Source organism: Xyrauchen texanus, chromosome 17 (assembly GCF_025860055.1).
Source record: "Xyrauchen texanus isolate HMW12.3.18 chromosome 17, RBS_HiC_50CHRs, whole genome shotgun sequence".
Lineage (NCBI taxonomy): Eukaryota > Metazoa > Chordata > Actinopteri > Cypriniformes > Catostomidae > Xyrauchen > Xyrauchen texanus.
The window spans coordinates 42,405,410-42,414,208 of NC_068292.1; positions in this window are offsets into that span (position 1 = coordinate 42,405,410).

Below are 8,799 nucleotides of genomic sequence, written 5' to 3' on the forward strand. Positions count from 1 at the left end.
AAAAAAAAACGTCATTAACAACTGGTTGTTCAGTTGGGTTCTGTACTCACTGCACAGATTTAATTGACCTGAATTGTTCTGGAGTTAATTCAGTTGCATTTCTGATTTCTGCATTATCAGTGTCAATTTAAACAAAGGAATAGCATGCATCCACCTACTGTATATACCGACAGGGGAGCTGTCCTAATTACAGTCTCTGTCTGCGCTTTTTTTATTCACTCGGTCCTACGTGATCAATTGTAAACTGGCCCCTGTATTCTCTTATGCAATACTCATCTGATTTGTTCAAGGCTTTGTAGAGAGCATCTGCATCTGTCTTCAAAGCTGTGCTATAATGGCAGCAGAACAGCACAGTGCATTAAGCAATCATTGTCTGCACTCAGTGCCTCTGAGGGACTTGTCCAAGGTGATCTGGGCTTTACTCCCTGATCAGCCTTTCACGTGACAAACGTGATAATTCAGCATGCCGTCGGGCATTTGAGGATTTGCATGAATGCCAGGATGTGTCTGTTTGATGCATGGGCGGGCAAATTCAGAATTCAACAATAGGCCTTCTTTCCATTCATTGGAATTTGGATCGAATTGGCCACTCCCAATGTTGAATAGAAATGATAGGTAGAGGAATTTACTGAATTGCAATTCAAAGACATTTAAAAGAATAGTTCACCTAAAAATGAAAATTCTCTCATCATTTTCTCACCCTCATGCCATCCCAGATGTGTGACTTTCTTTCACCTGCTGAACTCAAATGAAGAGTTTTAGAAGAATTTCTCAGCTCTGTAGGTCCATACAATGCAAGTGAATGGGTGACAACATTTTGAAGCTCCAAAAATCACATACAGTAAATCAGCATACAAGTAATCAATAAGACTCCCGTGGTTTAATCCATGTCTTCAGAAGTGATATGATAGGTGTGGATGAGAAACAGATCAATGTTTAAGTACTTTTTTACTATAAATTCTCACCCTTGCTCATTCAATCTCCACTTTCACTTTCACTTTTGCATTCTTCTTCTTTGGTTTTATGTGATTCTCTGTCTTCATGCATATCACACCCTACTGAGCAGGGAGAAGCATTTCTGTTGGAAAATGTCTTAAATATTGATCTGTTTCTCACCTACTCCTATTAAATCACTTCTGAAGAGAAGGATTTAAACAGTGGAGTCTTATGGGATACTTGTATGTATCCTTTATGGGATTTTTGGAGCTACAAAGGTCTGATCACCATTTATTGCATTGTATGGACCACCAGAGCTGAAAACGTCTTCTACAAATCATGATTTGTGCTCTGAAGAAAAAAGAAAGTCATACACATCTGGGATGGCATGAGGGTGAGTAAATGATGAGAGAATTTTTATTTTGGGTGGACTGTCCCTTTAACACAGTCACACAACAGGTGTTTCATTGGTTGAAAACTAGATTTGCACAGCAAAAAAATGCTTTTCTTACTGGGTTTTTTTTTTACCTTATTTCCCAGTTAAAATATCTAAACATACTTAATACTTAACAAGATGCATTTAGAAACAAAATGACATGCGATAGTTCCCACTAATCCCACTAAATTCTGTTCGATTTTTCTGCAAACAAGCCATAATATCTTATTCCATTCACCTTCTCAAGTATTATTTTCTTGTTTTGAGAATGCATTTTTACTGGAATATAAGGAAAAAAATGCTCAGTTGTTTTTTTTGTGTCTTTTTTTTTTTTTTTTGGCAGTGTGGGACAAATAATTAATTATACCATTAATAATGTAAGCCAGCTTCATGTTGTTTGGCTCCATTTTAAAGACTGTGGGGTAAAGCATGCCTTGCAAAATTAAGTGTTCTTCCAACATGGCCCATACAATGACAGCGAATCTAATAAATGTAATGAAAAATATTTCAATTAAATCACGTTTTGATAACATTAGTTACCACGAACTAACAATAAACAACACTTTTCATTAATGTTGATTAATACATGTATATTTACATTTATGCATTTGGCAGAGGCTTTTATCCAAAGTGACTTACAGTGCACTTATTACAGGGACAATCCCCCCGGAGCAACCTGGAGTTAAGTGCCTTGCTCAAGGACACAATGGTGGTGGCTGTGGGGATCAAACCAGTGACCTTCTGATTACCAGATTACCAGTTATGTGCTTAGACCACTACACCACCACCACACTGTAGTATATATATATATATATATATATATATATATACACAAATAATAATTCCTGTACATCAAAATTGTTTATTGTTCATTTATGATATCTAATGCATGTACTAATGTTAACAAACTGAATCTCATTTCTAAATAATTATAAATAACATTTAATATTTCAGGAAATACCCCGTTTATTGTGAGTACCTCAATCTAAATTCAGGGATTTACAAAGCATTTTCACCTCAGTTGTAAATGCGGTTCAATTCTGCCATTGATGAGAGGCCCTTGGATGAGCGCAAACCGCCCATTTCCCATGTCTTTTTTTGTACATGCACGCCCCACTGGAGCCTCTGATTTATTTCAACGCAGAGGTGGAGAGACACGTAACAAATGGCTCCTTGGTGGAAGGTGGAATTACGCATGTGGCTGTGCTGTACATCACGCTGCACACTGACTCAGCTCCCAGGGGGCGGTGTTTTTTTATAGGTGAGAAAGCCCCGCCCCCTCCACCTGTCCAGGTCTCTTGATCATATAAGAGCTGCTCATTGACTGCAGCTGCCATCTATGTCTTTCCAGCATCTGCGTCTGCACATGCGCCGTGGGGCTGCATGGATGTGTCACAGATGTGGGGGTCTCTCAGGTCCCGGGACAACACTTCCCCTCTATGTGCTCCCACCGTCTGTGCTCAGCCCAGCGTGCAGAACCAAATGGAGAGCGGTCGCAGTATAGAACGAGATGCAGTCACAGATGTGCATCTACACCACAAGTTGGCGAGACGCCATGCCTCTGCTGCTGCCGTAATCTTCATGGCGACATTACTTAAAGAAACAGTTTTTCTAAGGAAGTGTCATTGTGCACATTTTTCAGACGGACTCAACATATAGCAGAAAATATTTAGTACATTCTACATTGAACAAGCGTGAACTTTTACATTCAAACATGTAAAAATGAATGCTTTTGCTTATAGATAAATATTATTTATGATTAACATCTATAGAATCTGTCATCATGTATCAATCATAAAGTAGAAACCCTGTCTAAAATATGTAAGTCCTTTTTTACTATGAATCTCCATTTTCACATTCTGAAAGTGAAAGTGGAGATTTATAGTAAAATTAAATATTGAGCTGATTCTCACCCACACCTATCATATCGCTTCTTAAGACATAGATTTAACCACTGGAGTCTTATGGATTGCTTTTATGCTGCCTTTGTGTGACTTCTGGTCACCATTCACTTGCATTGTATGGACCTACTGACCTGAGATATTCTTCTATAAATCTTCATTTGTGTTCTGCAGATACACACATATACTTTTGGATGAACTATCCTTTCAAGCTTCCCTGTGGGAGGCTTCAGTGAGTCATCTGGTACACCAGTATACATGTGGTTGGAAGGGAAGATCAAAACGTGACATGTTCAAAATATACGTTCACTTATTACTGTACTACTGTGTTTATTTCAGTACCATGCATCATATCTTATTTGTAACAGTTACTGTATTAACTAAAATGTTTAATCTATAGTATGTCTTGAAGTTTAGTAGATTTGACTTAATTTCATACCATTAAGATTTACTTAAAAAAACTATTTGCAAAAACGAATGTAAAATTAAGTCAATCTTACTAGTCAAAGGTGCCATCTGTTGTTCCTGGCAGGCTACTCTGCCTAACAGGCTCCATATGGTTAGGATTATGTTGGGGACAGGGTTAGGGTATCTGCTGCCTGCCAGGAACAAATCGTGGCCCTTATGTACTGTACAACAGGCTGCTACTGTCAAGCAAGCCTTGTCTGGTTTGTTGTCTGTACAGTCGGAGTTTGGCTTACTGCACCCTGCTGAAATCAAGTGGTACTTCAAGCTTGAATTAAATCGACGGTATATGGCATATTGGTTTATTTTTCAATTTGATCAACAAGTGCAGGCTGACAATACAGCTTTCTAAATATTCAGTTTATTTCTTGAGATACATAAAAGAGGTCACTTGGGATTACCAATTATAATCAAGGTAAAATATAATTATCCGCACATTTAAATAACTTCAACAGCTCTTAAAGTAAACAAAACATCTGCTGCTTTCACATAGAAAACTGTGTATAAGTAAACAATTGTCAAAAAACTTCTTACCCACCCTTCATTATTCAACAGCTCTGGTCGAAAGCCTTTTCAAAATGCCAAGCATTTCCTCTTCTGTGATCCTCTTCAATGTCAGCCATATGCATAGAATCCTCTCGTCTCGAACACAATGCACAGTTCAATGCTGTAGTCACCATAAAGGGAGGCTTTGCTAAGAGTGTTTTGTATTCCTCCATCATTCAAGCTCAGGAAGTCTTTATGAGGTGCTTCATTTTCAAGGAAATACGTGTCGCTCTCTCTCTATGGCTTTTAGAGTCCCTCATATCCACTCCTAACGGCACGCTCTGTGGCTCATACTGTTCCAGGCGGCTCTTAGATTATGGCAGAGTGATCCGAACAGCTTCGTAGCATTTTGCTCTCGTGCAGCAATGATTTGCAAACTGATTACCACATAAGACCAAACAGCCCTAGAGTGCTGTGTCTTATCATTTGGAGATGGAGGAAGAGATAAGTACTGGAGAATAAAGAAATGAGGAAATAAGGGGAAAACGCTGAAAGAGATTCAGTATTGTGCAGATCAGGGCTATGAACAGGAAAGAGTCAAAGAAACGGATCTTATCCAGAAATTGAGAACCGACAGCATGGTGGCTATAACACCTGAATGAATAAAATTGAAGGTACAATGTAAATACAACCACTGTGGTCTTGTAATGTAAGAGTATGGAATAATGTGTAAACGCAACAAGCAAATAGGGCTGCACAAATCTTGTGCAATCAAAAAACAATTCTTATTCTGGTTATAAAAGCATCTTTCTGCAGAGAGCGCAAAAGTATTGTTCTATCAGGAAGACTCGCAGACTTGAGTGAAATTTAAGATGACATTTATTTGATGAATATAAAACAGAAATGTAATGTCTCTCTTTGGCATAGCCTCCGTCTGGCTGTCCGAAGAAGTTGTACTCAGAAACGTCATATCCTGCCGGAGATAGGAGGCAGGGGCGAGGAGATTACCCCCGTGCAGGACGGGACTCAACAGGTGATGGTGGGGTGGAGGAGGTTGCCGCGTTAGCACACTGAAACAGCAATGTGATAGATTGTGAGCAGACTTATAAAGCAATGGCTTACATGCGATTGGCTAGGGGTTACCCAGCTAATGGTGCGATGATATACAGCTGCTAGTCTTCCCGCTAGAACTACGCTGCGCTTACATATCCAGATGTAAAAATACTACATGGCACCATGTGAATGATGCAAACGAGTTGTTCTCTCTACACTCTCATATTACTTAAAATATTTTTATATTTCTAAATAGTTTGGAATTAATTTAAAATGTATTGTTTCTATAGTTATACCCATCAAATTTAAATCAAGTAGTTTTATATTTTCCCATCATTTTGAATCCAGTTATGTCATTTGCAATGATCAATAAAGTAAACAGTTTTCAAACACTTTTTTTTTTGCAACGTTAGTAATGTTGTGATTCACCTCGTGAGCCGATTTGTTTGGTACTTTATAAAGTACCAAGATGGTAATAAAGTGGGCGGACACTTTTCCCACTCTATCGACAGCCATTCAAATAAAGCCAAATAATCTGTTGAAATCTGTATTTTTAGTATGCAAATATATGTGGCAGTGTGGAGGGCGGGCCGGGTCGTGATTCCGCACACCCGGCCCCTAATCAGGCTAATTAGACCTCGGGAGGGATAAAGGCCGGCAGTGCGACAGGGAGAGATTTTCGGACAGCTGTCCGACACCTGTGTGAGCCGGTTCTCGCCTCCTCGTTTCCATTGATCCCTTTACACTGGTGCCAAATCCCGGGAAGGAGGAGGGATGCACCGTAGTAGAGTTCTCGACGCCACCATCCACCCCAAGGGAGCAGCCGTGGCCATCCGCTGGAGGACGGAGGAGACCAGCCACCTGGAAGCGGAGGAACGGCCGCCGACCGCAAGGGGAGGAGGGGCTCCCAACCAATCTCCTGGAGCGGTTATCGCTGCCAGGGGGTGGGGTAGACCCCTACAGTCCACAAAAAACATGGCAGGGCATTCCGTTCACAAGGGGCCGGAGGACTGCCTCCGATCCACCTGGGGACCCACGGCTATCATCCTTCTCTCTCTCCCACTGCCGCTCCGTGTTGGCCTTTCCCTCTCTTTTTTTAAATGTTTTGTTAATTTGGCACGATCGCCGTTACGACATGTAGGTGTCACATTTTTTTTGGTTTCCCTCCCCTTGTCCACTCCCTCATCCAGGTAGACAGGTATGACCTGCCGGCAGATGGGGTGGAAGGTACGCCCTTCCCCAGGGAAAGGGGGGTGTACATCATGCTGAGGGCTCCCCGGCCTGAGAGAACGAGGGAGGAATGTGGCAGGGCGGAGGGCTAAGCCTCCGAGAGCGATAAAGGCTGATTGGAAGCTGCAGAGAGAGAGAGAGAGATTTACGGACAGCTGTCTGACACCTGTGTGTGTGTGTGTGTGTCTTTTTGGTTAATTTTATAATTAAAATCTGATTTATATGGTCAAGCCTGTTCGCCTCCTCCTTTCCATTAACCCCTTTACAATATATTTACTGTATATTTCATCATGTTATAGTTGTATTAAATATTTACTATATTTCCTTATCTACTGTCTTTGACATCACAGCACAGGATGAGCGCCAGTCAAGTAAGCATTCTTGTGATGCCATCAGCGCATCAGTGTTGATCAGAAACGTTCATTTTTTAAACAAAATACTGAAACCAAATTATTTTATTTTGTTCAGTTCAGTCAAAGGTTCTGCATTCTTTCATAAATGCAGTAAAACACTTGCAACTTGAATAATAACACATTTTGTAACAGAACTTACATTTGAAGGTAACTCTGTCTCCCCCTTGAGGTTTGTCAGTTTAACACAACAATGTAAGAATATACGTAAATGTATATACATCCAACGAGACTACATGCTCGCAATATACACTCACCTAAAGGATTATTAGGAACACCATACTAATACTGTGTTTGACCCCCTTTCGCCTTCAGAACTGCCTTAATTCTACTTGGCATTGATTCAACAAGGTGCTGAAAGCATTCTTTAGAAATGTTGGCCCATATTGATAGGATAGCATCTTGCAGTTGATGGAGATTTGTGGGATGCACATCCAGGGCACAAAGCTCCCGTTCCACCACATCCCAAAGATGCTCTATTAGGTTGAGATCTGGTGACTGTGGGGGCCATTTTAGTACAGTGAACTCATTGTCATGTTCAAGAAACCAATTTGAAATGATTCGAGCTTTGTGACATGGTGCATTATCCTGCTGGAAGTAGCCATCAGAGGATGGGTACATGGTGGCCATAAAGGGATGGACATGGTCAGAAACAATGCTCAGGTAGGCCGTGGCATTTAAACGATGCCCAATTGGCACTAAGGGGCCTAAAGTGTGCCAAGAAAACATCCCCCACACCATTACACCACCACCACCAGCCTGCACAGTGGTAACAAGGCATGATGGATCCATGTTCTCATTCTGTTTACGCCAAATTCTGACTCTACCATCTGAATGTCTCAACAGAAATTGAGACTCATCAGACCAAGCAACATTTTTCCAGTCTTCAACTGTCCAATTTTGGTGAGCTCTTGCAAATTGTAGCCTCTTTTTGTAGTGGAGATGAGTGGTACCCGGTGGGGTCTTCTGCTGTTGTAGCCCATCCGCCTCAAGGTTGTGCGTGTTGTGGCTTCACAAATGCTTTGCTGCATACCTCGGTTGTAACGAGTGGTTATTTCAGGCAAAGTTGCTCTTCTATCAGCTTGACTCAGTCGGCCCATTCTCCTCTGACCTCTAGCATCAACAAGGCATTTTCGCCCACAGGACTGCCGCATACTGGATGTTTTTCCCTTTTCACACCATTCTTTGTAAACCCTAGAAATGGTTGTGCGTGAAAATCCCAGTAACTGAGCAGATTGTGAAATACTCAGACCGGCCCGTCTGGCACCAACAACCATGCCACGCTCAAAATTGCTTAAATCACCTTTCTTTCCCATTCTGACATTCAGTTTGGAGTTCAGGAGATTGTCTTGACCAGGACCACACCCCTAAATGCATTGAAGCAACTGCCATGTGATTGGTTGATTAGATAATTGCATTAATGAGAAATTGAACAGGTGTTCCTAATAATCCTTTAGGCGAGTGTATTAGCCAACCATTAGTATATGTGTTTGCACAAAATGTAAAGTATGTTTCTGGATAGCTTGTTGTTTTTTTGTTTTTTATTCAAGAATTAAATCTGTTATTAGTATTCTGCTGAAATGTGAAACTATCTTGTAATTTGTCAGTGGAAACTTTTCACAAACTGAGGTGACAAATTTCAGTCTAACCTCATGAAATTTATGTGAACATGACAACATTTTTGCAATTCATTTAGCAAAATTTACGTGCTGTATAACACGTTTGGCTGGAGATTTCCAGTGAAATGTCCAGCGGGGGGCGCCAAAAGCGAGTGAAATGTGTCGTATTCAGACGAGGTTTTAAGGTGAGTTTTAAATGGATGTTTTTTAAAACGTACCTCCCTAACCATAAACCTTTTCCTGAACCTAACCAATAGTGTTTT